This window comes from Bos taurus, unplaced genomic scaffold (genome assembly GCF_002263795.3).
Source record: "Bos taurus isolate L1 Dominette 01449 registration number 42190680 breed Hereford unplaced genomic scaffold, ARS-UCD2.0 Leftover_ScbfJmS_75, whole genome shotgun sequence".
Classification (NCBI taxonomy): Eukaryota; Metazoa; Chordata; class Mammalia; order Artiodactyla; family Bovidae; genus Bos; species Bos taurus.
This window is the reverse complement of record NW_020192048.1, coordinates 1-26,474: the sequence shown is the minus strand read 5'-3', so window position 1 is coordinate 26,474 and position 26,474 is coordinate 1. Positions and strand designations below refer to the sequence as shown.

General features: G+C 43.4%; 2 long non-coding RNA genes across 4 annotated transcripts; one reads left to right on the top strand and one right to left on the bottom strand.

Annotated features, from left to right (window-relative positions):
* Positions 1–3,866: 3,866 nt before the first annotated feature.
* On the bottom strand, positions 3,867–14,852 carry LOC132344791 (uncharacterized). Its single transcript, XR_009493757.1, has 3 exons — positions 14,733–14,852; positions 8,091–8,165; positions 3,867–4,350 (listed from the first exon to the last, which is right to left on the bottom strand). It is a non-coding gene; the product is annotated as an uncharacterized lncRNA (long non-coding RNA).
* Positions 14,853–14,999: 147 nt separating this feature from the next.
* On the top strand, positions 15,000–22,908 carry LOC112445753 (uncharacterized). 3 transcript variants are annotated; one of them, XR_009493755.1, is made up of 4 exons: positions 15,000–15,084; positions 16,018–16,096; positions 19,164–19,324; positions 19,491–22,908. It is a non-coding gene; the product is annotated as an uncharacterized lncRNA (long non-coding RNA). The 3 variants fall into 3 exon arrangements; XR_003033771.2 differs by lacking the exon at positions 15,000–15,084 and adding an exon at positions 15,117–15,272; XR_009493756.1 differs by lacking the exon at positions 15,000–15,084 and adding an exon at positions 15,122–15,236.
* The last annotated feature ends 3,566 nt before the right edge of the window (positions 22,909–26,474 follow it).

Sequence of the window (26,474 nt, the reverse complement as noted above, 5' to 3'; positions counted from 1 at the left end):
TAGTATTAGCCCTCTTGCTGGGAAGCCCATAGCAAAGATATTTAAATATACATCTCCAAATTCTCCCAGCCACCCCCTTCTTTTTCTGGGTGAGGCCAGAGGGAGTGACTGGGGACACATTCTCGGGCTGCTCAACAAGGGTGGAGCTTCCCACATCAGGCACCTCCGGGCGGCAGTGGGTTCCTTCTGGGACTTTACCGCTGATGTCATGGGTGCCATTGTTGTTGTAGGTGTAACAGGTGATGTGGTTGTCCTGTGTGCCATGGGTTCTGTGAGTGTTGTGAGCAACGCGGGTGCCACGGGTGACACTGGTGTCACGGGTGCCCCTGGTGTTCGATGTATCACAGTTGCCATGGGTGCCATTGTGTTGTGAGTGCCCCTGGTGTCACGGTGACGTTACTAGCAAGAGTATTGTGGGTGCCATGGTCACCACTGGTGTCACGGGTGCCTCTGGTATCATGAGTGAAGCAGGTGTCACTGGTGACACTGGTGTCACAGGTATCTCGGTTGCCATGGGTGTCATGTATGTTGCAGGCCCCAGTCGTGTCTTGGGTGCTCAGGGCGTCATAGGTGCGGCTGAAGTCAAGGTGGTGCTGTCACGGGTGCCCTTGTGTCCTGGGGGCCACAGGCGTCATGGTGAGGCTGTGCTGCTGGTATCATAGCTATCATGGGTTCACTGGCGTCACGGGCATCATTGAAGTCATGGATGATGCTGGTGTCACAGGTGAGGCAGGTGTCACGGGTATTGTGGGTGCCATGGATGCCATCTGTGCTGCAGTCACCTGAGGTGTCCCAGGTGATTAGAGCATCGCAGGTGAGGTTGGTGTCACGGGTGTGGCTGGTGACAACACAGCCCCTGGTGTCACGGGGGCCACTGGTGTCATGAGTGCCTGTGGTCCCAGGTGTTGCAGGCATCACAAGTGAGGCTGGTACCACTGGTACTGCAGTTGTCGCAGGTGCCTCTGGTGTCACGGGTGCCTCTGGTGTCACAGATGAGGCCGTGTCACTGTGTACAGGTATCGTGGGTGCCACGGGTGTCATCATTGTTGCAAGCGCTGGTGGTGTCCTGGTGCTTAGGCGTCATAGGTGAGCTGTATCCCAGGTATGGCTGTATCACGGGTGCTGCAGGCATCACAGGTGAGGCTGGCACCTCTGGTATTGCAGCTGTTCGCAGGTGCTGATGGGTCGCAGGCATCTCTGGTGTCACAGGAATGCTGTATCATGGGTGTGGCTGCTGTCACGCCTGCCACAGGTGTGGCAGGTGAGCCTGGTCCCACATGTGTTCTGGCATTCCCCAGTTTGGATCGGTACTCAACGCACTGCTGGCATCGCGGGTGTTGCGGCTGGAGGGGGCTAGCTAGGGGTGATGGTCCTCGCCTCTGGCAGGGTTCGGGGCATGGGCAGGCTCTCTGGTCTTCTCCCTTGACTCCTGGTTTCCTGCTGCTGATGGTATGACAAAATCAGTCGGAATAAGCACGGACAGCTAAGGGCTGGCGGGAAGTGTATGTTCTTGGATACAGAGGTTGGAGGAAACAGCCGGCCTCACAATGATGATGCGGGCCCCCTTGTTAGGGTTCATTCATGTGCACGCGGTACTACCACTGAGTACGTCTATGGCCTGGATCTGGTCTCCACCAGCTCAGTATCATCTCACTCTTTCTGGTAATTGAATATATCAGATGGGAAGACCTGTCTACCCTGTGGAGGCCAAAAACGATGTAACGGAGGGGAGGCCCGAGCCCAGGAGTTGTCCTGGGTGGGAGTGCTGTTCACAGGCTGGTGGGAGTTGCTCCTCCCTGGCCCATGTTCACCCATGAATGCCCAAGACCATCTAACGTACCTCTCTTGGTAGGTTGAGCGTTAGCATTCTTTTTAGGAAGTCTGTTATCTCACTGGATAGGTATTTGGGCACGCGTTACTGCCCTCTAAGCACACGCTGCTGGAGCTTCCAGAATCTTGTCCGCGGAAGGGGAGGGATCTACTTACCATGGTGTAGCAGGACACCGCCGAGGCTACATGCATCCACCTCTGGGCCTGTGTAAGGCATCCCAGGAGGAGTTCTGGGGCCATGAACAGGGACTGCCGCAGAAAGTGTCTATCTTCTTTCCTGGGGGCCACTGGTTGTTAAAGACGAAGTTGGAGATCTTGACGTTGTTGTTGGCATCGAGGAAGAGGTTGCCCAGCTTCAAGTCCCTGAGCACCATGCCCCGCTGGTGGCAGTGCTGCAGAGCCGAGACCAGCTGGCGAAACGGGCCTCGGGCCTCTGCCTCTGTCTTTTGCCTCCAAGTGGGTAAAGAAATCTCCCCCGCTGAGGTACTCCATTACTATAAGCAACACTTCCAGTAGTTTCACAATATTCGGGTGTTTGAACATTCTCATGCTCTTAAACTCTCAAAACAGTTCCTAGAGGCTGGAGTTGCTCCATTTGTCTTGTTAATGGCCTTGATGGCTTCCACTCCCCTTGTAGTATTCACTGAAAGAGCCTCAGGCCTCAGCGTCTGCGTTTAGCCTCCAAGTGGGTGAAGAAGTCTCCCTGGCTGAGGTACTCCATTAGTATAAGCAGAGTCTCCTCAGTATCAGTCACTTCCAGTAGTTTCACAATATTCGGGTGGTTCAACATGCTCATGCTGTGAACCTCTCAAAACAGCTCCTGGAGGTTGGAGATGCTCTATTTTGTCTTGTTCAGGCCAGGATGGCTACCACTCCCCAGGTGGTATCAGCACAATGGGCCTCGGGCCTCTGCCTCTGCCTTTGGCCTCCAAGTGGGTGAAGAAGTCTCCCCCGCTGAGGTACTCCTTTACTATAAGTAGAGTCTCCTCAATATCAATTGCTGCAGTAGTTTCACAGTATTCGGGTGGTTCCAAATTCTCAGGCTGTTAACCCCTCAAAACAGTTTCTGGCACCTGGAGAGGCTCTCTTTTGTCTTGTCTTTTGTCTCTTTTGTCTTTTGTCGTCTATGTTGCAGGCCCCAGTGGTGTCCTGTGTGCTTAGGGCGTCATTGGTGAGGCTGGTATCCCAGGTGTGGCTGGTGTCACGGGTGCTGCAGGCATCACAGGTGAGGCTGGTACCTCTGGTATCACAGCTGTCGCAGGTGCTGATGGTGTTGCAGGCATCTCTGGTGTCACGGGAACGCTGGTATCACGAGTGTGGCTGCTGTCACGCCTGCCACAGGTGTTGCAGGTGAGGCCTGGTCCTGCACGTGTCGTGGTGGTCACCCGCATCATCGGCAGCTCACGGGCTGCTGGCATCACGGGTGTCACAGCTGGAGGGGCTGAGCTGGGGGTCACTGTCCTCGCCTCTGGGCAGGGTAGGGGCATGGCAGGCTCTCTTGTCTTCTTCCTTGACTCCTGTTTTCCTGCTGCTGAATAGTCTCCCAAAGCCAGGCGGGAATACATGATCATGTCAGGGCTGGGTGTAGACGTATGTTCTTGACTGCTGAGGTCAGAGGAAACGGCCAGACTCACAATGATGGTGCGGGCCCTCACCTTGGGTTCATTCATGTCACTGCCGCTGCTTATGTCGAAGCCCTGGAGTTGGTCCCTGCACCAGCCAGTATCGTCTCTACTGTCATCCCAGGGTGCTCTTCACAGGCTGGCGGGAGTGGCTCCTCCTGGCCCATGTTCACCCATGGATGCTGCCAAACATCTTCTAAAGTACCTCTGTTGGTAGGTGAGTGTTAGCATTATTTCTAGAAGTCTATTATCTCATTAGATATTTGGGCGCATGGTAGTGCCCCCTAAGCACACGCTGCCGCAGCTCCCAGAAGTCTTGTCCCCCGAAGAGGAGGGACCGAGTTACCAATGGTGTATAGGACGCCGCCAAGGTTCCACACATCCAGCTCTGGGCCTGTGTAAGGCCTCCCAGGAAGAGTTCTGGGGCCATGAACTGGGGCCGCAGATAGTGTCTAGCTTCTTTCCTGGGGGCCACTGGTCGCTAAAGCCGAAGTCGGAGATCTTGACGTTGTTTTTGGCATCGAGGAGGAGGTTGCCCAGCTTCAAGTCCCAGTGCACCTCGCCCCCTTGTGGCAGTGCTGCAGAGCCGAGACCACCTGGCGGAAGAGGCCTCGGACCTCCCCATCCGTCCTGCGGCCTCTGGCCTCCAAGTAGGTGAACACATCTCCCCCGCTGAGGTACTCCTATAGTATAAACAGAGTCTCCAGTATCAATCACTTCCAGGAATTTGACAATATTTGGGTGGTTTAAGATTCTCATGCTGTTAACCTCTGAAAACAGTTCCATTAGGCTGGAGAAGCTCTGATTTGTCTTGTTAATGGGCGTTGATAGATACCTCTCCCCTGGTCAGAACATGCTGGGCCAACTTCACTTTGGCAATGTGGCCTTCACCAATTTTCTGAAATATGTCATAATAATTAATATGAGCAATCTTGTTAGCAGAGATGGCCATGAGGTCCTGCGTCCCTAACTATACTAACTACCACTAAGCTATACTAATTACCTAACTATGCTAACTATACCACTAAGTATACTTACTACCACTAAGCCCTCACTAAGAATCCTAACTGTTCTAGCAATACTGCATATGCAAACAGTGCTATACAACTATATTAATGCTCACTACTGTGCTAACAGTGCTAACACTAACTATGCTAATAAAGTATTAACTATACAAACTTTTGCTAAGTATACCAATGGTACTAACAGTGCAAACACTAACTATACTATCTATGCTAACAATATTATCTATGCCAAATATTCTAACTATATCAATGATACTCTCTCTACTAATACTAGCTACACTAACTAAAAAAAATAAGATAAAATGAGAAAAAGAACTAAGGGGAAAAATGGGAAAAAAACAAAAAAAATGAGAAACTAAAACTGAAAGAAAAAAATGATCAGACACAAATTTAAAAAATGAGAAAATAACAAAGGAAAAAAAGAAAAAGAAAAAAGAGAGTAAAAGGAAAAAATCAACAAAATCACAAAATCACGGACAAAAGCTCGCTAACTGTAGGTCCAGCCATCAGGTCACCAAAATCAGCTTCCTGGGCTCTGTGGACAAAATCTGCACCCAGATGGGGGTCTTATAAAGGGTGTTTTGTGAGTTTCATCACAGTGATTCCCTGTGCGGTCAGAGCAAGCAACGGACCAATCATGGCTGGGGATAAACCCAGTGGTTTTCTCCCTTTTCAGGTTCAAGGCCCCTTTACATTTAGGAAAAAGGTCCCAAAGAGATTTTTCTTTTAATATATTAGAGACTGGCATTCACTTTGATAGAAATTAAAATCTGTAGGAGGCTTCAGCAACTTTTTCATTTCTAGTTTGAATAATTAGTAATAATTTAAAGGACCTCATCGGAGAAGGCAATGGCAACCCAGTCCAGTACTCTTGCCTGGAAAATCCCATGGACAGAGGAGCCTGGTAGGCTGTAGTCCATGGGGTCACGAAGAGTCAGACACGACTGAGCGACTTCACTCTCACTTTTCACTTTCATGCATTGGAGAAGGAAATGGCAACCCAGTCCAGTGTTCTTGCCTGGAGAACCCCAGGGATGGTGGAGCCTGGTGGGCCGCCGTCTATGGGGTCGCACAGAGTCAGACGCGACTGAAGCGGCTGAGTAGTAGTAGTAGTAGTAGTAGTAGTAGTAGTAGTAGTAAAGGACCTCATAATGTCTACACTTGAAATATTCAGTTCTTTTTCCTTAATCTCTGGTTGCAAAATGATGATTTAACTGACTTGATGTAACTACAGGAAAATGTTCTATTGTGTGAGACACTGGTAAAGCACATTATTAATGTTTATGAAGCTGAGAGAAGATATGCCAGGAGGATCAAGAGCAGATTTCTCATCGGGAGCCTCAGAAGTCAGATGACATGGGTCAGTGTCTTTGAAACGTTGAAGGAAAGAAGCTGTTAACCAAGAATCCTATGTTTAGCAAAACTGTCCTTCGAAAATGAAACAGTGATTAAGGCATTCCCAGTTCATGAGAGGTGCGAGAATTCTCCACCACCCAACCTTCCTGAGCAGGGAGTCCTTCAGGTTGGAATGAAAGATCCTCAACAGTAACTCTAAGCCTTATGAAGAGATGAAGATCTCTGGTAAAAGGAGATAAATGGATGATTAGAAAAAAGTGCTACACTGCTGTAATTAAAATGGATAACCAGCAAGGACCTACTGTATAGCCCAAGGAATTCCACTCCATGATATGTGGCAGCCTGGATGGGAGAGGAGTTTGGGGGAGAATGGATACATGTGTGTGTATGGCTGAATCCCTTTTCTGGCCATCTGAAATTATCACAATATTGTCAATCAGCTGTGTTATTGTTGTTCAGTCACCTAGTCATGTCCCACTCTGCAACCCCATGGACTACAGCACTCCAGGCCTCCCTGTCCCTCAGTCAGTTCAGTCGCTCAGTCGTGTCCGTCTCTCTGTGACGCCATGGACTGCAGCACACCAGGCCTCCCTGTCTATCACCAACTCTCAGAGTTTACTTAAACTATTGTGTCGGTGATGCCATCCAACCATCACATCCTCTGATGCCCTCTTCTCCTTCTGCCCTCAATCTTTCCTAGCATCAGCAGCTTTTCCAATGAGTTGGCTGTTTGCATCAGGTGACCAAAATACTGGAGCTTCAGCTTCAGCATCAGTCCTTCCAATGAATGTTCAGGGTTGATTTTCCTTAGGATTGAATAGTTTGATCTCCTGGCTGTCCATAGGACTCTCAGGAGTCTTCTGCAGCACCATAGTTCAAGGACATCAATTCTTTGGTGCTCTTCCTTCTTTCAGTCCAGGTCTCACAAACTTTGGGAAGAGCAGAGCCTTTACTATATGGACCTTTGGTGGCAGAGTAACGTCTCTGCTTTTCAACACACTGTCTCAACAAAAATATGACACAAAGACGAGTATAAAATTAGCTTAGAAAAAAGAAACTGAAAAGCTAGTACTATTGTAACTGATTTGTAGCCCCACTTTTTGTTTTTAATTTGAGACTAATATATAGCAACCATTTCTAATACTTTTTGTTTGTTTGTTTACTTTGGGGGAGAAATGTGATTGGTCTCTAAAATGAATGTATATGTCTGATCTCAAGGATAGCATTTGGAAATCTTTGTCCTCCAATATGAAGGTAAACCAGGGTCAGGTCCCTTTGAATGAAACAGCTAAATAACAGAAGCTACAAAATAAACTCATGTGAGGCAATAACATTACGAGCAGGCTTCAAGAAAAGGAACTGAACTAGTTCAAAAAAAGGAACTAGTAATAGGTGCAGAAAAGTCTCAGAACCTGAATTCCAGATATTGCCTTGAATAATATTACAGTAACAAATTCTGGGAAAAATTAAGAAATGTGTAGGACCTTATATTAGTAAATCTGTGTGCATATGTGCCAAGTTGCTTCAGTCGTGTCCAACTCTTTGCAACGCTTTGGACTGTAGCCCGCCAGGCTCCTCTGTCCATGGGATTCTCCAGGCAAGAATACTGGAGTATGTTGCTATGCCCTCCCTCCAGGGTATCTTCCCAGCCCAGGAATTGAACCAGCATCTCTTGTGTCTCCTGCGTTGGCAGGCAAGTTCTTTACCACTAGTGCCACCTACTAAGCCCTAATAGTCTGCAGGGTACCATAGCAGGAAAGCACACACTTTGTGCCTTAAACAGCAGAAATTAATATTTTTTCACAGTTCTAGAGGGTTGAAGTCCACAATCAAGATTTTGTCAAGGTTGGTTTGGATCAGACTTACTGTCTTGTAGACAGCCACCTCCTATTGTTGTTGTTGTTCAGTCACTGAGTCATGTCCAACTCCTCTGCGACCCCATGGACAGGACTGTAGCCCCCCAGGCCCCTCTGTCACGTCCTCACATAACCTCTTCTCTGTGTACACACAAAGACAGAGTGTTCTGGTGTCTCTTCCTCTCTTTGTAAGGACACTTCCTATTGGATTAAGGCCCTACCCTTTGGCCTCTTTTACCTACTGGCCTCCGTATAGACCCTATCTCCAAATACAGTCAAATTAGTGGTTAGGGCTTTGGTATATACATTTTGAGGGCAAACAGTTTGGTCTATACATTCCATCTTTTGTCCAGCCCCGCCCAGATTCATGTCCTTGTCATGTGCTATTAAAATACACTCACCTCATCTCGACATCCCTAGAAGTCTTAAGCCATTCCAACATCGATTCCAAGTCCAAAGTCTCATTAAAATGTCACCTGATCAGGTATGGGTGAGAAGTAATGCACAAAATTAACCCTCACAGAACCCGTAAAGAAAAATATAACACATTGTTGAAAAACAAATAACAGAAAAGTTGAACAAGTAAAGGTATTCTCAGTGCTATAAAGGAGTCCAGTCCCTTAAATGAACTGGAACATGTACCTCCAACTCAGATTGCGGTGGAATTCTTTCTTTCAGAACTTAAGATAATTTTGACATTCATATGGGAGAATGACTGAGGACAAGAGACTTTGAGAAAAACGGATTATTAGAAGTATAGAAAGACTTTCCTTTTCTGATTTCAAAATGCCCTGCAGAGCTGTTGTAGGTAAAATAGTGCAGCATCAGTGCAGAATAGACATAGGTCGTGGAGTATAATTAGATACAGAAACAGATCCATGTTAAATGAGTAAAGTTCAAAAGAAGTTAATCATAGACGGAAGAAGAGTTTTAAAAAATGAACAGTATTAAACCAGAGAAAGGTTTTTTATGGACATGAAAGAAGACCTATATAAATGAAAAGATATCATATACTGATAGATCACAAACTTAGTATTATTCACATGACAGCAAATTGATCTACAGATTCAACACAATCCCAGCATCTCTGCAGAAATTGATGAGCTGATCCTAACATTCTTATGGAAATACAGAGACCCAGGATAGCCAAAAGAGTTTAGAAAAAGAACAAAGTTGGAGGACTCAGACTTCTCAATTTCAAAATACACTACAAAGCCGTAAAAACCAGAACAGTATGGTACTAACGTGGGCTTTCCTGGTGGCTCAGTGGTAAAGAACCCAGCTGCCAATGCAGGAGATATGGGTTTGATCCCTAGCTTGGGAAGATTCTTGGAGAAGAAAATGGCAACCCACTCCAGTATTCTCCAGCCTGGGAAACTGCATGGGCAGAGGAGCCTGGTAGGCTACAGTCTATGGGCTCACAAAGAGTCAGACATGACTTAATGACTAAACAACAGCAATAAGACCATTTTGTAATTTTGGATATGTATGTATTTCACTTATTTTGAAACAATTTAGGACTTACAGAAACTGGGAAAATAATACAAAATTCTCATATGCCTTCAACCAGCTTCTACTAATGTGAATATCTTATACATTACAATGATTAAAATCAGGAAATTAACATTGATGTAGTAGTTATTATAGACCATATTTGAATTTTATCAGTTGTTCTACTAAACTGGATCAGTCCTTTTTCCAGTCTAGGATCTGGTTTAGACTTCTTGATTAACTTAGTTATCTGTCTTTTTAGTGTGCCCAATCTGTGAAATCTTTGGTCTTTTGTTACTTTCTTTTCTGCCTTTCCTTTCTTGCCTCCTCCTTCCTTCTTTCTTTCCTTTTTCACGATGACCTTGACACTTTTGAGAAGTACTATCTAGTGCTTATTGGGCTTCCCTGCTGCCTCAGTTGGAGAAGGCGATGGAACCCCACTCCAGTACTCTTGCCTGGAAAATCCCATGGATGGAGGAGCCTGGTAGGCTGCAGTCCATGGGGTCGCGAAGAGTCGGACACGACTGAGAGACTTCCCTTTCACTTTTCACTTTCATGCATTGGAGAAGGAAATGGCAACCCACTCCAATGTTCTTGCCTGGAGAATCCCAGGGATGGGGGAGCCTGGTGGGCTGCCGTCTATGGGGTCACACAGAGTCGGACACGACTGTAGTGACTTAGCAGCAGCAGCAGCAGCAGCTGGCTCAGTGGTAAAGAATCCACCTACCAATGCAGGGGATGTGGCTTTGATACCTGCGTGGGGAAGATCTCCTGGAGAGGGACATGGCAACCCACTCCAGTATTCTTGCCTGGGGGAATCCATGGACAGAAGAGGCTGATGGGATACAGTCCATGGGGTTGCAAAGAGTTGGACACGACTTAGCAACTAAACAACAACAATCTACTAGTTACCTTATCAAGTGCCCCTCAGCCTGGATTTGTCTGATTAGAAGGGATAAAGCATTTTTGGCAAGATCACTACTGAAGTGATGTTATGACCTTTATCCTTGTCTGTGCATCATTTCAGAAGGTGCATGAGTGCAGTTTGTGCCACTAATGATATCGATTTTGATCACTTGGTTAAGGTGCTGAATGATAGAATTATCCACTGTAAATGTGTTTTCACATTTGTCATGAATAAATGTCTTGTGGGGAGATACTTTGAGACTATTCAAATACCCTGTTTCTCATCTCACTTTTGCCCATTAACTTTAGCATCCTTCAATGATTACTTCTCTGCAACAATGTTCACTGGTGTTTACTAATGGTCATTTTTAATATTCATCATTCCTTATAAAATTATTAACTGAATTATACTGTAAAGAAGAGCAAGTCCTTCATCTCCACTTATTATTCATTTATTTTTTGTATTAGTATGGATCATGGATATTTTTTAGTCTGTGGGTTATAACCCATCACTATCCTTGTGTTTATGTTGTTGCTTAAACTGTCCCAGATTTAGTCAGTGGGAGCTTTTTTAGTTTAGTCCATGTGTCTTTCTCAACGTGTTCACATCATTTGTTGAACATTTCTTTCCTAATTTTTGGTTCCATAAATATTCCAGGCTCATCTTACACATAAAATTTTTAATGCTTCTGTCCTCCAATTTCCTATATCTTTAAGGATCTCTATTTCCTTTTATCCAATAATGATATTTATAAACCAAAAGATGGGCACTACTTATAGTTATTACTACTGGTATGTTACTGCTTCTAGGATTTCTCAGCAAAGATAGCTATGAAATGATTTATTTACTAATGAAAATATACATATATATTCATTTCTGTATCTATTTATGCACACACATATTACAACTATGAGTTCATACTAATAGTCCTAATCCCAGTCCCACATCAGTGGATTTATTGTCACTTTCTTTCCTTATTTATAGCTCCTTTCTCTGACTAGGAGAAACTTGGTCCACATTTTTCACCACAGATTTACTTAGTAGAATCCAAGTATACATGTAAACTAGTTTCCGAATTTCTAACTCACAGTCTTGCATCAAAAACAAATTTGCTAATCTTAAAGAAAAAAATACTCCATGATGTGTGTTACAGATGGTAAGGCAGACTTTGTTCAGGACCATCATGGTAGGTGGAGGGACCACTGTAGTGGGATTTTACAGTGGAGTCATGAGATTGGGCTCAACTCTGTATACAACCTGGACCAATGGGGATTTATAGCCAGAGACTAAGGCAGTGGGTGAGAAAACATTACGGGGAGAAAAAGGGGATCTGGCTAAAATGACCTAACAGGATTCTTGCTATAACATACTCTACGGAAAACAGTTGAGACAGCTCTTTTTCACTTAAAAATCAGATCATTAAAGTCATTCCATACCAATTTGGGGAAGTTGTCCCCCCCACCCCCCACACACCTCTCTTTTTTAACGGCTATCTACCATTCAGTGTATGGATCGAGTATAGTTTATTCAGTAACTCTTCAATTTATGGACATTTAGGTTGTTTCCAGTATTTTGCATATGCAAGCAATGCTGAAGAAATGTTCACATTTACTTTCATATTTTTGAAGGTGTAGCTGCTGGATTAGAAGTGAAATTGCTGAGTCAAAAGGTCGGTGTGTATGAAATTTTGTTAACTATCTCCAAATTCCCTTCCAGATGGAGCACACCAATTTTCATTTCCACCAGCAATGTATGAAAGAAACTATCTCCTTTGGGGATTTATTTAATGGTCAGAGACTGGGCCACATAAACTTCTGGGATGCAGACATTTTAAAATTCAATTTAATATTTGATGAAATACTTTCTTGCTTTGCTCCTTTGTATGTGTAAGCCAGGAATGTATTAACTGTGACTTTGGGCAAGGTACTTAAACGATAAAACTAGGCTTTATTGTTTATAAATATGTAAAATAATAAAACTTGCTTTTAAAAGCTTTTTTAAGATAGTAAATGAGATTATGTATGTAGGGAGTGTATTATGGTGCCTGTCAATAAATGAGAATTTGGGATGAGTGAAGTGCTTCATAAATACATAGGGAAATAAAGTATTTAATTTTCTCCTGGCATCTTTGCACAGCACAAATGCCTCAATAAGGTGGCTCTCTTTCGCAGTAGTTCATCTATATCTGTGCTGGGAGATATTAGGACCCGTCCTTTCCTTTAATTGTTGGGCCCTCAACGGTAGCACAGCGTCATGTTCAAATATTTACTCAAGAATGTGGTACATCTTGATTTGGCTATTTGTCAAAAATATATACCAAACCCACCATCTCTTCTCTATCCCTAACGACACTGCCCTAATCCAGGGCTCCCTGTGACCTGGTCTCATGTCTTCTAACAGCTCTCCCTGACTCTGGAGTCGCTCCTCCACCTCCTTCTCTACACGGTTCTGGAGGATTCCACTTAATCTCTTGTGTAATTTCCATGGTTAAAAGCCTTTCTTTGATTCCACATGATTTAGGGATTTTAAAGCCCATAGGTATATTTGCCTTTTCCTTGATAATCTTTGGGCTTTCCTACCAGTAAGCTTTTGGGCATGTTATTCCATTGGCCTGGAATTCCCTGCCTGATATTTCAGCCTGCTGAAATCCTTGTGAAATTTTAGTTTTGAGCTGTCCGTGACTGCTTGCTACTGCCAATGGCACTTTGGATGAAATCTCCACCCTAGGTCTTAACAGCTGTTCTGGACCCTGCTTAGACCTTAAGTACAAAATCTAGGTTCTGATTATCCTTGTTTCATGTACCAGGTTATATTGCCTTAATCTTTCTTGTTCTCTAACAGTCTCCTCAGTCAGACTTCCAACTGCTTGAGAGCAACAGTGATGGTTTAATCACCTTACCATCTGTAAGACCTCACACAGAACCTGGTCCAGAGTGAGGGGTCAATAATGCATGTTGCTGAGTGTGTTTGCTGTGGGCCGTGGGGTCAGGGAAGAGAGACTCCCATTTTCAAAAGCAGAAGAAGTCTGTTCTCCACACTGATGGGACAGGCATGATGCGCTCCCTCGTGTTTTCTTTCTTTCCTCCTATGGGAGGCCAAGGGTCCCCAAACCAGGCTGCTTGTACTGAAAACTGCTCTGCTCTTTTATGCACTGCCTTAGAGAGAGCTTATCCCTGCCTCTTTAACATGAAGTGTTGAAGTTATTTTAATCTTGTTAATTGTAATTTATTTTGGGTAGTCAGCCAAACACTGATACATGTGTCTTAAACCAGTGGTTCTCATTTTTTTTTCTCCCAATGCCTTGTCCTAGAGTACACTTGAGAATTTGTCAGACTAGAGTGTGGAGGAATGCAAAAGGGTTCAGAAGTCTCTAGAGGTCAGCAACAGAGCCCCTCTCTTCCTCTTAGCCAAATGAACTCACTCTGTAGGAGTAAAATACTCAGAACTGCATTAGTGAGAGCCTAACCCTCACGATACACAGGAATATGGTTTTATTTTAAAGACCATTTTAGGCATCACAGTACATGTATTAGGAATTGCAAAGATAAGTGCTTTGGAAAATATGTTATCTGAGGAGGGTGATATTTAATGTTCTTTAGCAAAGGTAAGACTTGTGGCAACATGGTTTCTATCTTCTAGTATTTGTCTTAGGAAATTGGTATCAAACATGCCCTGTGTGTTTTTAGGAGATGAAATTTGGTCCTATGGATGAGTGAAAAAAGCAGGAAGATTTTGGCTGCAACCAAGAGGTGGTGTGTGTCTCCCGTGCTAGGCCACAGTGGGGCGTGTGCTGTCATTTTAGTTGTGTCTGAGTCTGTGCAGTCCTACAGACTGCAGCCTTCCTAGCTCCTCTGTCCATGGGATTCTCTAGGCAAGAACACTAGAGGGGGTTGCCGTGCTCTACTCTAGGATATCTTCCTGACTGAAGGATCAAATCCGTGTCTCCTATGTCTCGTGTGTTGGCAGGTGGGTTCTTTACTACCAGCACCACCTTAGGTAGCCCAGGCTACAGTGGGTAGGAGATATAATTTTGTTATCACTACGTCTCTGTCCGTTGAAAGTTAATATTCACAAAGAAGTGCACCAAGACCCAGAGAGTAGTAGCCTGCCTCAGGTTGCCTGAGGTTGCTCTGCTCACTGGGCAGGAGGGATGGGTGCCCAGGCCTGCACCTCTCTGTCTGCTGTGGAGCTGAGCTCTTCACTAACCCCTTGGGTCATTTCTGTGTCCCAGTGACCCTCCCATTACTGTCTGGCACAGGGTCCAAGGTTGCACCAAGTGACCTTTAAGACCCCTTCCAAACATCAGACCCTACTTCTAATTCAAACCAAGGAGAAAATGAACTGGTCTTAGTTGAAGAGCTTCACTCTGCTTTTAGTCTCTTCCCTGCCCTGAACCAATCGACTCATCTGTTCTTCCTAGAGTTGCCAAAGAACCGTCTGGAAAGCACATTTCTCAGTTAGTATCCCTTACTGCTCCAAAATGTTGAGCAGTTCCCATCTGCCTAGGGGATAAATAAAATAATATGGAATAAATTAAAAAAAAAAAAACAGGTAGATTTCTCTTTTCTAAGCCTGTTTGCTTTTATCTTCAGTCCCATTAGGCCCCTTTGCAGAGCCTGCCCTCCTGGGAAAGCGTTTTTCTTACACTCCAATGCTCTCTGCTTTTTGGAACCTGGTTCTTCGCTTCTGCTGAAATGTGTTCCTCCCTGAAAACTCTCCTTGAATGCTATTCATCCTTGAAGGGTGTCTAACTCCAGCGCATGTGCCCAACCGCTAGTGATGCCCAACCGCTAGTGATGCCCAACCGCCCGCCAGTGATCCTTAAGGGTGTCTAAGATCAGCGCATGCGCCAAACTTCAAGCGACGTTTGAGGAGGTGTGTACCGTCAGCGCATGCGCCCAACCTCCCCGCCCCAAACCGTCATTCCCAACGGCCAAGACTCCTGAAGGGTGTCTAACGGCAGCGCATGCGCCAAACCACAAGTGCTGTCGGAGGAGGTATCTAACGTCAGCGCATATGTGCCACAGCAAGTGATGTTTAAAGGGTGTCTAACATTACTCACTGGAAAAGACTGATGCTGGGAGGGATTGGGGGCAGTAGGAGAAGGGGACGACAGAGGATGAGATGGCTGGAATGCGGACGACAGAGGGTGAGATGGCTGGATGGCATCACCGACTCGGTGGATGTGAGTTTGAGTGAACTCCGGGTGTTGGTGATGGACAGGGAGGCCTGGCGTGCTGTAATTCATGGGGTCGCAAAGAGTCGACACGACTGAGCGACTGAACTGAACTGAACTGAACTAACGTTAGTTAGCACATGCAGCCAGGCACAAGTGGAATCTGATGTTTGAAAGTGTGGAAGAATTATCTGTCTCAGACATGCATGCACCCCGTTGTTCGTGGCTTTGGATTGTATGTGCTCTCATCTTGTCTCTTCACTAAACTGTGAGTTTCCTGAGGGCAGGGTATAGATCAGAGTCTTTCCTGTCGGTCCCTCCCTCCCTCCTTGTGAATGTCTAAAGTGAAAGTGAAGTCAGTCGTGTCTGACTCTTTGTGACCCCATGGTCTGTAGCCTGCCAAACTCCTCCACCCATGGGGTTTTCCAGGCAAGAATACTGGAGTGGGTCACCATTTCCTTCTCCAGGGCAGCTTCCCGACCCAGGGATTGAACCCTGGTCTCCTGCACCACAGGCAGACTCTTTACTGTCGGAGCCACCAGAGAATGTCTAGTGCAGTAACAAATCCACACTAGATAATCAGTGTTAACAGATCTATGGAGCCGGTAACAGACAAAAGTCATCAGGTTAGCTCCCAGAGCAAACTGTTCAACATCATGTTCTAGTGCCTGAAGAATTTAGCGTTACTGACTGGAGAGGAAGAGGACGGGGAGGAATATATTTTAGCTATTAATTCTAGCCTTTGTATTTTTAGTCTTTTGAAGGATGAAAAGGAAGAAAAAAAGTAAAAGCTCTGTTGACAGTTAAAAGCAGACATCTGTTCTCTTTACCAAGTAAGTGCTCAATCTTTTCAGGAGGAACTTAATTCATCTTTACATTTTTAAAAATATCCCTATAATTGTTTTTCCTTTTTTTTTTCTTCTTTTTTTAAATTTGTTTGGTTCTTTTATTTATTTTTACTTTATAATATTGTATTGGTTTTGCCATACATCAACATGCATCCGCCATGGGTGTACGTGTGTTCCCCATCCTAAACCCCCCTCCCAGCTCCCTCCCCATACCATCCCTCTGGGTCATCCCAGTGCACCAGCCCCAAGCCTCCTGCATCCTGCATCTAACCTGGACTGGCGATTCGTTTCCTATATGATATTATACATGTTTCAATGCCATTCTCCCAAATCATCCCCCGTCCCTATCCCACAGAGTCCAAAAGACTGTTCTATACATCCTTTATAAATTTTCCATTTTCATAAGAAAATTCAGTTTCAGAGAGGCTCTTGAGTTTGCCCGAGTAAGTGGCAGAGGTGTCTAGACCCTAAGGTTTAGCTTCTGCTTGTCTTCCACTCTGCCTCCTCCTGGAGCCTGAGAGCACTTGTGAAAACAAGGCAGCCAGGGGGATGGTCAGCGGCTTCAGGAAATGCTTGAGCTCAGGTCGTGTTGCTTAAGAGTTTGAAAAATACAAAGTTAATAGTGCAACTACTGTTCATAGTTAGCAGATTTAACTCTTCTCCATTTGTTCCTCTTTTAAGAGAATGAGAGAGAAAGAGCTCAGGAGTCACCTTCTTGTCTTTAATTTTTCACCCTTTAACCAACCATTGGGCTTCCCAGGTGGCCCAGGAGCCTGGTGAGCTATGGTCCATGGGGTCAAAAGAGTCAGACACAGCTGAAGCAACTTAGCACAGCACACAACCAGCTATTAACCCATCTTTAGAAAAATGAGTGATAAAAAACCAGTGTCTCCACAGTGTAGTAAAATAAGCTATGTAGGTTTTTGTTTTTTTTTTTTAATGAAAATAGCAGGGAATCATGCTATAATCTAAGATTGTCTTTTTAGCATGAGTTTGTTTGGCCTGAGCAACCACACCAGTGCTCTGAAGAGACTTGTCCTGATTTCTGGAGTATTAATCAGTGAGGACACGAGCCTGATCTGGGAGTCAGGCCCCGGGTCTGACTCTACCACTGTTTTGGTGGGCAAGATTGAGTCAGAAATATCATCTCTTCAGTTCTCAGTTTTTTCATTAATCAAAGGGATGCAGTGAATTAGAACAGAGATTGTCAGCCTCAGCAGGGTTGATACCTTGAGAAATTCTTTGTTATGGAGGCTGTCCTGTGTATCCTAGGCTTTCCCAGCATCCCTGACCTCTACCGGGCAGACCGCAGTGCCTCTCTTCTCCACCCCCTCCTCACGAGGTGTGATGACAAAACCTTCTCCAGACACTGTCCAGTGTCCCTTGGGGGACAAAAACATCTTCATCTGCACCACGGGCTAGAAGCAGACTTTACGTCCGCTGGGTATTTATTGAGAATACCTGACAGGAGAGGCTCTGAGCTGTGTGCTGGGGCTATGACAGCAAAGAGAGTAAATGTGCTTCTGTCTTCATGGAGCTTCAGTCTGGTGGGGAAGGGAAGTCTCCAGGCTGTGAGGAGACACTGGAATGGGTGTTATGCTCAGGTCCTGGCAGGAGTCAGGGGTCCTCTGGACCTATTACTCTGAGGACATGTAAACCTTGGAAGGACCCAATCACTTCTCAGTACAATGTGTTATCTTGACCTCTTGGCCCCTCAGATAAGTGGGGAAAATGAGCACTTCCACCTGGGGATAGCTTCTGCAGCACAGGCTCATAAGGAGTTGGAGAAATGAAGAGTTGAGTATAAAATGGGCCCCAGAGCAGAATAAAATAATTCTTCGTGCTTACATACCATATACCTCTGGGGTAACGATTCGGACCCGTTTATTTTCCTGTTGGTTACCATATGCGTGGATAGAATGCCGCAGGGTGAGCCAGACATGGTGCCTGGAGTTACCTTTCTTAGCACTTGATTTTCTTTTGCAGTTCCACTTTCTATTTGAATAAAATCAGAATAAGCACAGCACATGCAGTGCTATTAGCACTCAGTGTTTTCACATTTCTCTGAGGTGTTTCTGTTTTCATGGGATTATGAGGACATTCTAAACCCAGTTTGAGAGGGGTCCAAAAAGGAAGAAAGTGGTTCCTGCTTTAAAGGAATGCACTGATCAGGTGTAAAGTTGTAGGCACTATAGCTGAGAGGGTCTAGGCTACAGGGGTGGACTGTTTGGGTCCATAGTGCTCTCCCAGCTACTTTTTAGCTGTGCAACTTCAAGAAAGTCACTTGATCTCCCTGTACTTTTTTTTCCACTGGTAAAATCATAATCCTGATAGTATTTACCTCACCAGCTTCTTGTGAGGATTAAAGGAGTTTGAACAGAAACTGGCACATGGAAATCACTTATTAAGTTTTGAAATAGTATCTGGGAATCACTGGGTCACTTGGATAAGGTCCTAGCTTATCCAAGTCACGAGCATAATTGTGCCAAGCACTATGTTTAATGGACCTGGTGTTCTTGCCTGGGAAATCCCATGGACAGAGGAGCCTGGTGGACTACGTAGTCCATGTGGTCAGAAAAGAGTCAGACACAGCAACTAAACAACAGCAGGATTTCACCTGCAAATCTTTTTATTTATACAAGTGATGATCACATGCTACTTGCTCACCCTTGCGAGTAGATCTCCTCCCCTGCTCTTCAAAATCTCAACTTTATAGAGAAGTTTGAACAATTCAAAGGGTCTCAACATCACCCCAATCTCTCAAAACTACCTCCTTGAAAATGGCTCCCTTCCACAGGGAAGGACCTGTGGGCATACATTTTAAAGCTAGAGGAGGGTGAGGAGCCTCATTGTCTGGACCAGCTCCAGGGTCAACCTGTGGTCACACCCTCTGGATGTTCAGGAGATATTGATGGTCTGTGTGGAAACTATAGCATTTCCTCTGGGGTTTCGCTGTGTCCTTTGACCAGGCCGTGGGCTGTTGCCTCGGTGACTTGGATTGAGACAACAGCCCCTGTCACAAATCGCTCTTTACTGTCTGATTTTCCACTAGGACCCTCAGAGACCTGTCAGAGTGGACAAAGGCCTCTGGAGCCCTTCCCAAGAACCTTCTTGCTTGGAAGATTAGCAGTTTCTTCTCAAGCATCGCTCTCAACTTGCTAAACACCTTGAAATAGTTCCAGCAAGACGTGTCTCCCTCAGATCCCAGGGCAGGTAAGTGCTTGTGCGCGTCCAGCGCTTCTGCTCGTAGCCATGTGGTCCTGACCATCTGGCACTTACTGTGTATATTACTTACATACGTGTGCATATGTAAGTGTGTATGTGTGCTGTGCTTAGTTGCTCAGTCATGTCTGACTCTCTGTGACCCCTTGTACTATAGCCTGCCAGGCTCATCTGTCCATGGGGATTCTTCAGGCCAGAATACTGGATTGGGTTGCCATGCCTTCCTCCAGGGTGATCTCCCCTACCCAGGGATTGAACTCAGGTCTCCCACATTGCAGGTGGATTCTTCACCATCTGAGCTCCAGGGAGTGAGTATATGTGTATGTGCGTATCTATGTTTATATGTCTGTGGTTAAAAAAGTGTTGTTTCTAGAATTTACCATGACTACTGCTGTGTGTGTATCCCCAGAAGTCATAGGTTGAAATCTTAACTGCATATTAAATATATTTATAAAATGCATGTATTATAGCGAAGGGCAGGGAATCTGGTGTGCTACAGTCCATGGGGTCACAATGAGTCCAACAGGACTTAGTGACTGGCCAACAACAATGCATATGTATGTGTGAGTGTGTGTGTCTTTGCATGTACATGTTTATATATCGGTGGTTAAAACCCACTCTAGCATTCTTGCCTGGAGAAGTCCATGGACAGAGGACCCTGACAGGCTATAGTCCATGGGGTCTCAGAGAGTGGGACACGACTGAGAGACTAACATTTTACTTTTCATTGTTTAATTTTAGATGAAAATGGAGAGTTTCTATCTTTGGCATATGACTAATGACTATCTTTATGCTTCTAAGGAGTGATTAATTTTTCAGTTCACAGAAAAATAAGCATGGGGGAGAGGAAGATTCATGGAGGAGAGATATAAGAATGAAACGAGAGATGGAGTTTAAAAGTGTGCCTGTGTGTTAATATATTTGAGTTTGATAATAAGGATAGTGAAGAATAGAAAGAGAAAAGCTGTGAGTGCTTGAGTGCCCTTAATGGGAAGAATAGAGGTCTGAGGCAAAAATAGGACTCATGCTACTCTCTGATGACCATGCAGTGGCACTGTTGACATGAGCCAGCTTCGTGCTGTCACTTCCGAATTATGGTGTGTGCATTCTAGGGAAGTGCAAGACTGTCCCTTAAGATGCCTGAAGAAAATATTTTGTTGTTGTTGTTTAGTCGCTAAGTTGTGTCTGACTCTTTGGCAACCCCATGGAATGTAGCCTGCCGAGCTCCTCCGTCCATGGGATTTCCCAGTGCTATTTCCTTCTCCTGGGGATCTTGCCTGCCCAGGGGTCGAACTAGCATCTCTTGCATCAGCAGGTGGATACTGTACACTGAGTCACCAGATATTAGAACTCCAAACTCTTATTAAGATTTTATCTTGAGAAAAGAGAAATACACTAAACTTTGCTAGTAGTGAATATGTGATTGATACTGCTTCCATCACTCATCACTCAAGTAGAGCATTCTGCATCACATGGTCTGCAAGAGGAATGGGAGCTCTGTAACTTAGAGTTGGTGGCACCTACCTCATTCTGAACTTCCAGTGACGTATTGTAGTTTGCATGTTCTTGGTGAAATGGATTTATACACTATTACTGAGTATGATAAATTAACACTCTTAAAATGTATAAGTGACTTAAAATATTTTCTGGAAAGAAACTGCTGGTCAAGACGGTCCTAATAATTCAAGTCAATAATAAGAACAACGGAAAAATGGAAAAACAGCATGCTCCATCCTGGTTTGAACTTTTTCTCAGATATATCATGAGCTAAAAACAATGGCTATTGGTGATATGTTATCTAGCAGCATTTTTTTTTGAGAAAATATACATACTTAATCAATCTTTTTGAAATGAAAGTGATATTTTTGGTAATAAATGAGGAAATAATGGCCTTTGAAGAAAACTCATGGTTTGGAGAAAGAATTTTGAAAGTGCATGTTTAAAGATATTTTCATCACTATGTGATTTTTGTTCCTGAGATTAAGACTGATGTATTTTACCTGTACAACTCTTATATGTCAATATTAAAAATACTTTGAAAGTGAATTTTCTAATTTGTTAAAAAACGGTCCAAATGAAGCCTTTAGGTAGGTTTTAAGATCATCTGTAAAAATATAACTATTACATACCTTCCTTTAATTTGTTAAGGAAAGAGATTAACGTTATAGAAGATGGAAATTTATTGATCAAACATAAGACTTGTATATGAATATGCTTTTCCATAAGCACCTGTATTACTTTGTGAAGTATATTTTTCAACTAGGCAACCACTACAATGAAAAACCAAAGTAAGTTTAGAACCAGGCCATCAAATCACTGTGTCACAAAATGTCATATCCAGGCTTTAAAAAGCAGTGGCACATGTTCAGTCATACTTCGTTGCTAAAATCAGGGTTCCCTGGCAGCTCAGCTGGTAAAGAATCTGCCTGCAATGCAGGAGACCCCAGTTCAGTTCGTTGGTCAGGAACATCCCCTGGAGAAGGGATAGGCTACCCACTCCAGTAGCTTCCCTGGTGGCTCAGACTGTAAAGAATCTGCCTGCAGTGTGGGAGACCTGGGTTCGATTCCTGGGTTGGGAAGATCCCCCGGAGAAAGGCATGGCAGCCCACTGCAGTATTACTTAGAACCAGGCTATCAAATAGCTATGTGACAAAATGTTATATCCAGACACAAAAAGCAGTGGTACTTGTTCAATCATACTTCCTTGCTAAAATTAGTGATATTAGTAATACTTTAGGGTAAGGCAGAAAAGTGTATATAATTAATCAGTACACTAAAATAAAATTTAACTCATTTCTTATTTACAGTTTATTTTTGTATATTTTCTTATGCACAATCATATTATTTTATGCATTTTATTGTTTATGCATTTTGTTTATGTACCAGGTACTGTTACAAATGCCCTACTTCTATTAGTTACTTTAACTCTCACAGCACCTCATATAAATACTATTGTCCCTATTTAAAAATGAGGAAGCTGAAGCACAGATAGGATAAGAAGCTGCCAGGAGCAATTAGCTAATATGTGGCAGACTGAAGATATATTAGTATAATAATGCACGTATGTAACTTATACATAAACTATTACAGTTTAAAATCAACAAACAGACTGATAGACATACAGGATTGCAATTTAGAGACTATTTGTCTAATGCTAATAGGCATAGTGATGACTGAACGGTGTGCTCACAGGCAATTCAATCCAACATTCAGTATAGTATATTAGCATGTATAAAACGCATGGGTGGTCTTATTTAATTCCCATAATAAGCTTCCAGAGGTAGTTGTGTTGAACTCAAGAGCACAAGCATATAAAATAATGTTTAATGGAGTCTGATGGACCTGGGTATGAAGTTGAGCATTGCCACTTCACCATATCTGTGACTGAAGGTCTTTCCTATCTTCTGTGGATTTCATTTTGTTAATTTCTAAAGTAGGCAAGCCAATATATATCCTTGTGGGTTACTGTAGGACTAAATGACACATTATAATTTAACATAGGGTCGTGGTCAAGAATGTAGATTGAGGAACTAGACTGCCAGGTTTGAATTCTAGCTCTGCCCATTATTACTGGCAACTTTTTCTGGTAAGTGGTATGTTTCTCTCGACCTTAATTTCCTCACCTTGAAAAGTGGGCTAATAATCCTGCCTACCTTACAGAAATATATGTGGACTCATTCATGCCATGTGTTTAGGATCTAGCACATAAGAAAAACTCAACAAATGATGGCTATTATTAGTAAATAGAAAGTGCTTAAAACAGTGGGCATTCAATAAATAACAACTGTTTGTTGTGGTTATATGCACTGAGCACATTCAGTTAGGTTCAGTCCAGTCACTCAGTCGTGTCCGACACTTTGCGACCGCATGAACTGCGGCACGCCAGGCCTCCCTGTCCATCACCAACTCCCAGAGCCTCCCAAACTCATGAGTCAGTGATGCCATCCAACTGTCTCACCTCTGTCATCCCCTTCTCCCCATGCCCTCAATCTTTCCCAGCATCAGGGTCTTTTCAAATGAGTCAGCTCTTTGCATCAGGAGGCCAAAGTATTGGAGTTTCAGCTTCAGCATCAGTCCTTCCAATGAACACCCAGGACTGATCTCCTTTAGGATGGACTGGTTAGATCTCCTTCAGTCCAAGGGTCTTCTAAAGAGTCTTCTCCAACAGCACAGTTCAAATGCATCAATTCTTTAGCGCTCAGCTTTCTTTAAGTCCAACTCTCACATCCATACATGACCACTGGAAAAGCCATAGCCTTGACTAGACAGACCTTTGTTGGCAAAGTGATGTCTCTGCTTTTTAATATGCTGTCTAAGTTGGTCATAACTTTCCAAGGAGTAAGCGTCTTTTAATTTCATGGCTGCAATCACCATCTGCAGTGATTTTGGAGCCCCCCAAAATAAAGTCAGCCACTGTTTCCATGGTTTCCCCATCTTTTTGCCATGAAGTGATGGGACTGAATGCCATGATCTTAGTTTTCTAAATGTTAAACTTTTATTTTTATTTTTTTTTAATTTTATTTTATTTTTAAACTTTACAATATTGTACTGCTTCTGCCATATATCGAAATGAATCCGCCACAGGCATACACGTGTTCCCCATCCTGAACCCTCCTCCCTCCTCCCTCCCAAACCATCTCTCTGGGTCGTCCCAGTGCACCAGCCCCAAGCATCCAGTATCGTGCATCGAACCTGGACTGCCGACTTGTTTCATATATGATATTATACATATTTCAATGCCATTCTCCCAATCATCTCACCCTCTCCCTCTCCCACAGAGTCCAAAAGACTGTTCTATATGTCAGTATCTCTTTTGCTGTCTCGTACACAGGGTTATTGTTACCATCTTTCTAAATTCATATATGCGTTAGTATACTGTATTGGTGTTTTTCTTTCTCGCTGGCTTCACTCTGTATAAAAGGCTCCAGTTTCATCCACCTCATTAGAACTGATTCAAATGTATTCTTTTTAATGGCTGAGTAATACTCCATTGTGTATATGTACACTGCTTTCTTATCCATTCATCTGCTGATGGACATTAGGTTGCTTCCGTGTCCTGGCTATTATAAACAGTGCTGCGATGAACATTGGGGTACACGTGTCTCTTTCAGTTCTGCTTTCCTCAGTGTGTATGCCCAGCAGTGTGATTGCTGGATCAAAAGGCAGTTCTATTTCCAGTTTTTAAGGAATCTCCACACTGGTCTCCATAGTGGCTGTACTAGTTTGCATTCCCACCAACAGTGTAAGAGGGTTCCCTTTTCTCCACACCCTCTCCAGCATTTATTGCTTGTAGACTTTTGGATGGCAGCCGTTCTGACTGGCGTGAAATGGTACCTGATTAGTGGGTTTTGAATTTGCCAATTTCTCTGATAATCGGTTGAATGTTGAGCATCTTTTTCATGTGTTTGTTAGCCATCTGATAAATGTCTTCTTGGAGAAATGGATCTATTAGTTCTTGTGGCCCATTTATTTCTTTGATTGGGTTCATTTATTTTTCTGGAGTTGAGATGTAGGAGTTGCCTTGTATATTTTTGAGATTAGTCTGTTTGGTCCGTGTGCATTCAATTTTGCTTATATTTTCTCCCATTCTGCAAGGCTGTCTTTTCACTTTGCTTATAAGTTTCCTTTGTTGTGCAGAAGCTTTTAGTTAATTAGGGTCCCATTTGTTTATTTTTGCTTTTATTTCCAAATATTCTGGGAGGTGGGTCATAGAGGTCCTGCTGTGATGTATGTCGGAGAGTGTTTTGCCTATGTTCTACCTCTAGGAGTTTTATTAGTTTCTGGTCTTACGTTTAGATCTTTAATCCATTTTGAGTTTATTTTGTGTATGGTGTTAGAAAGTGTTCTAGTTTCATTCTTTTACAAGTGGTTGACCAGTTTTCCCAGCACCACTTGTTAACGAGATTTTCTTTAATCCATTGTATATTCTGGCCTCCTTTGTCAAAGATAAGGTGTGCATATGTGCGTGGATTTATCTCTGGGCTTTCTATTTTGTTCCATTGATCTATATTTCTGTCTTTGTGCCAGTACCATACTGTCTTGATGACTGGCTTTGTAGTAGAGCCTGAAGTCAGGCAGGTTGATTCCTCCAGTTCCATTCTTCTTTCTCAAGATCGCTTTGGCTATTCGAGGTTTTTTGTATTTCCATACAAATTGTGAAATTATTTGTTCTAGCTCTGTGAAGAATACCGTTGGTAGCTTGATAGGGATTGCATTGAATCTATAAATTGCTTTGGGTAGTATACTCATTTTCACTATATCGATTCTTCCAATCCATGAACATGGTGTATTTCTCCATCTATTAGCGTCCTCTTTGATTTCTTTCACCAGTGTTTTATAGTTTTCTATATATAGGTCTTTAGTTTCTTTAGGTAGGTATATTCCTAAGTATTTTATTCTTTCAGTTGCAATGGTGAATGGAATTGTTTCCTTAATTTCTCTTTCAGTTTTCTCATTATTAGTGTATAGGAGTGCAAGGGATTTCTGTGTGTTGATTTTATATCCTGCAACTTTACTATAATCATTGATTAGTTCTAGTAATTTTCTGATGGAGTCTTTAGGGTTTTCTATGTAGAGTATCATGTCATCTGCAAACAGTGAGAGTTTTACTTCTTCTTTTCCAGTTTGGATTCCTTTTATTTCTTTTTCTGCTCTGATTGCTGTGGCCAAAACTTCCAAAACCATGTTGAATAGTAATGGTGAAAGTGGGCACCCTTGTCTTGTTCCTGACTTTAGAGGAAATGCTTTCAATTTTTCACCATTGAGGATAATGTTTGCAGTGGGTTTGTCATATATAGCTTTATTATGTTGAGGTATGTTCCTTCTGTTCCTGCTTTCTGGAGAGTTTTCTTTTTTATCTTAAATGGATGTTGAATTTTGTCAAAGGCTTTCTCTGCATCTATTGAGATAATCCTATGGTTTTTATTTTTCAATTTGTTAATGTGGTGTATAACATTGATTGATTTGCGGATATTGAAGAATCCTTGCATCCCTGGGATAAAGCCCACTTGGTCATGGTGTATGATCTTTTTAATGTGTTGTTGGATTCTGATTGCTAGAATTTTGTTAAGGATTTTTGCATCTATGTTCATCAGTGATATTGGCCTGTAGTTTTCTTTTTTTGTGGCATCTTTGTCAGGTT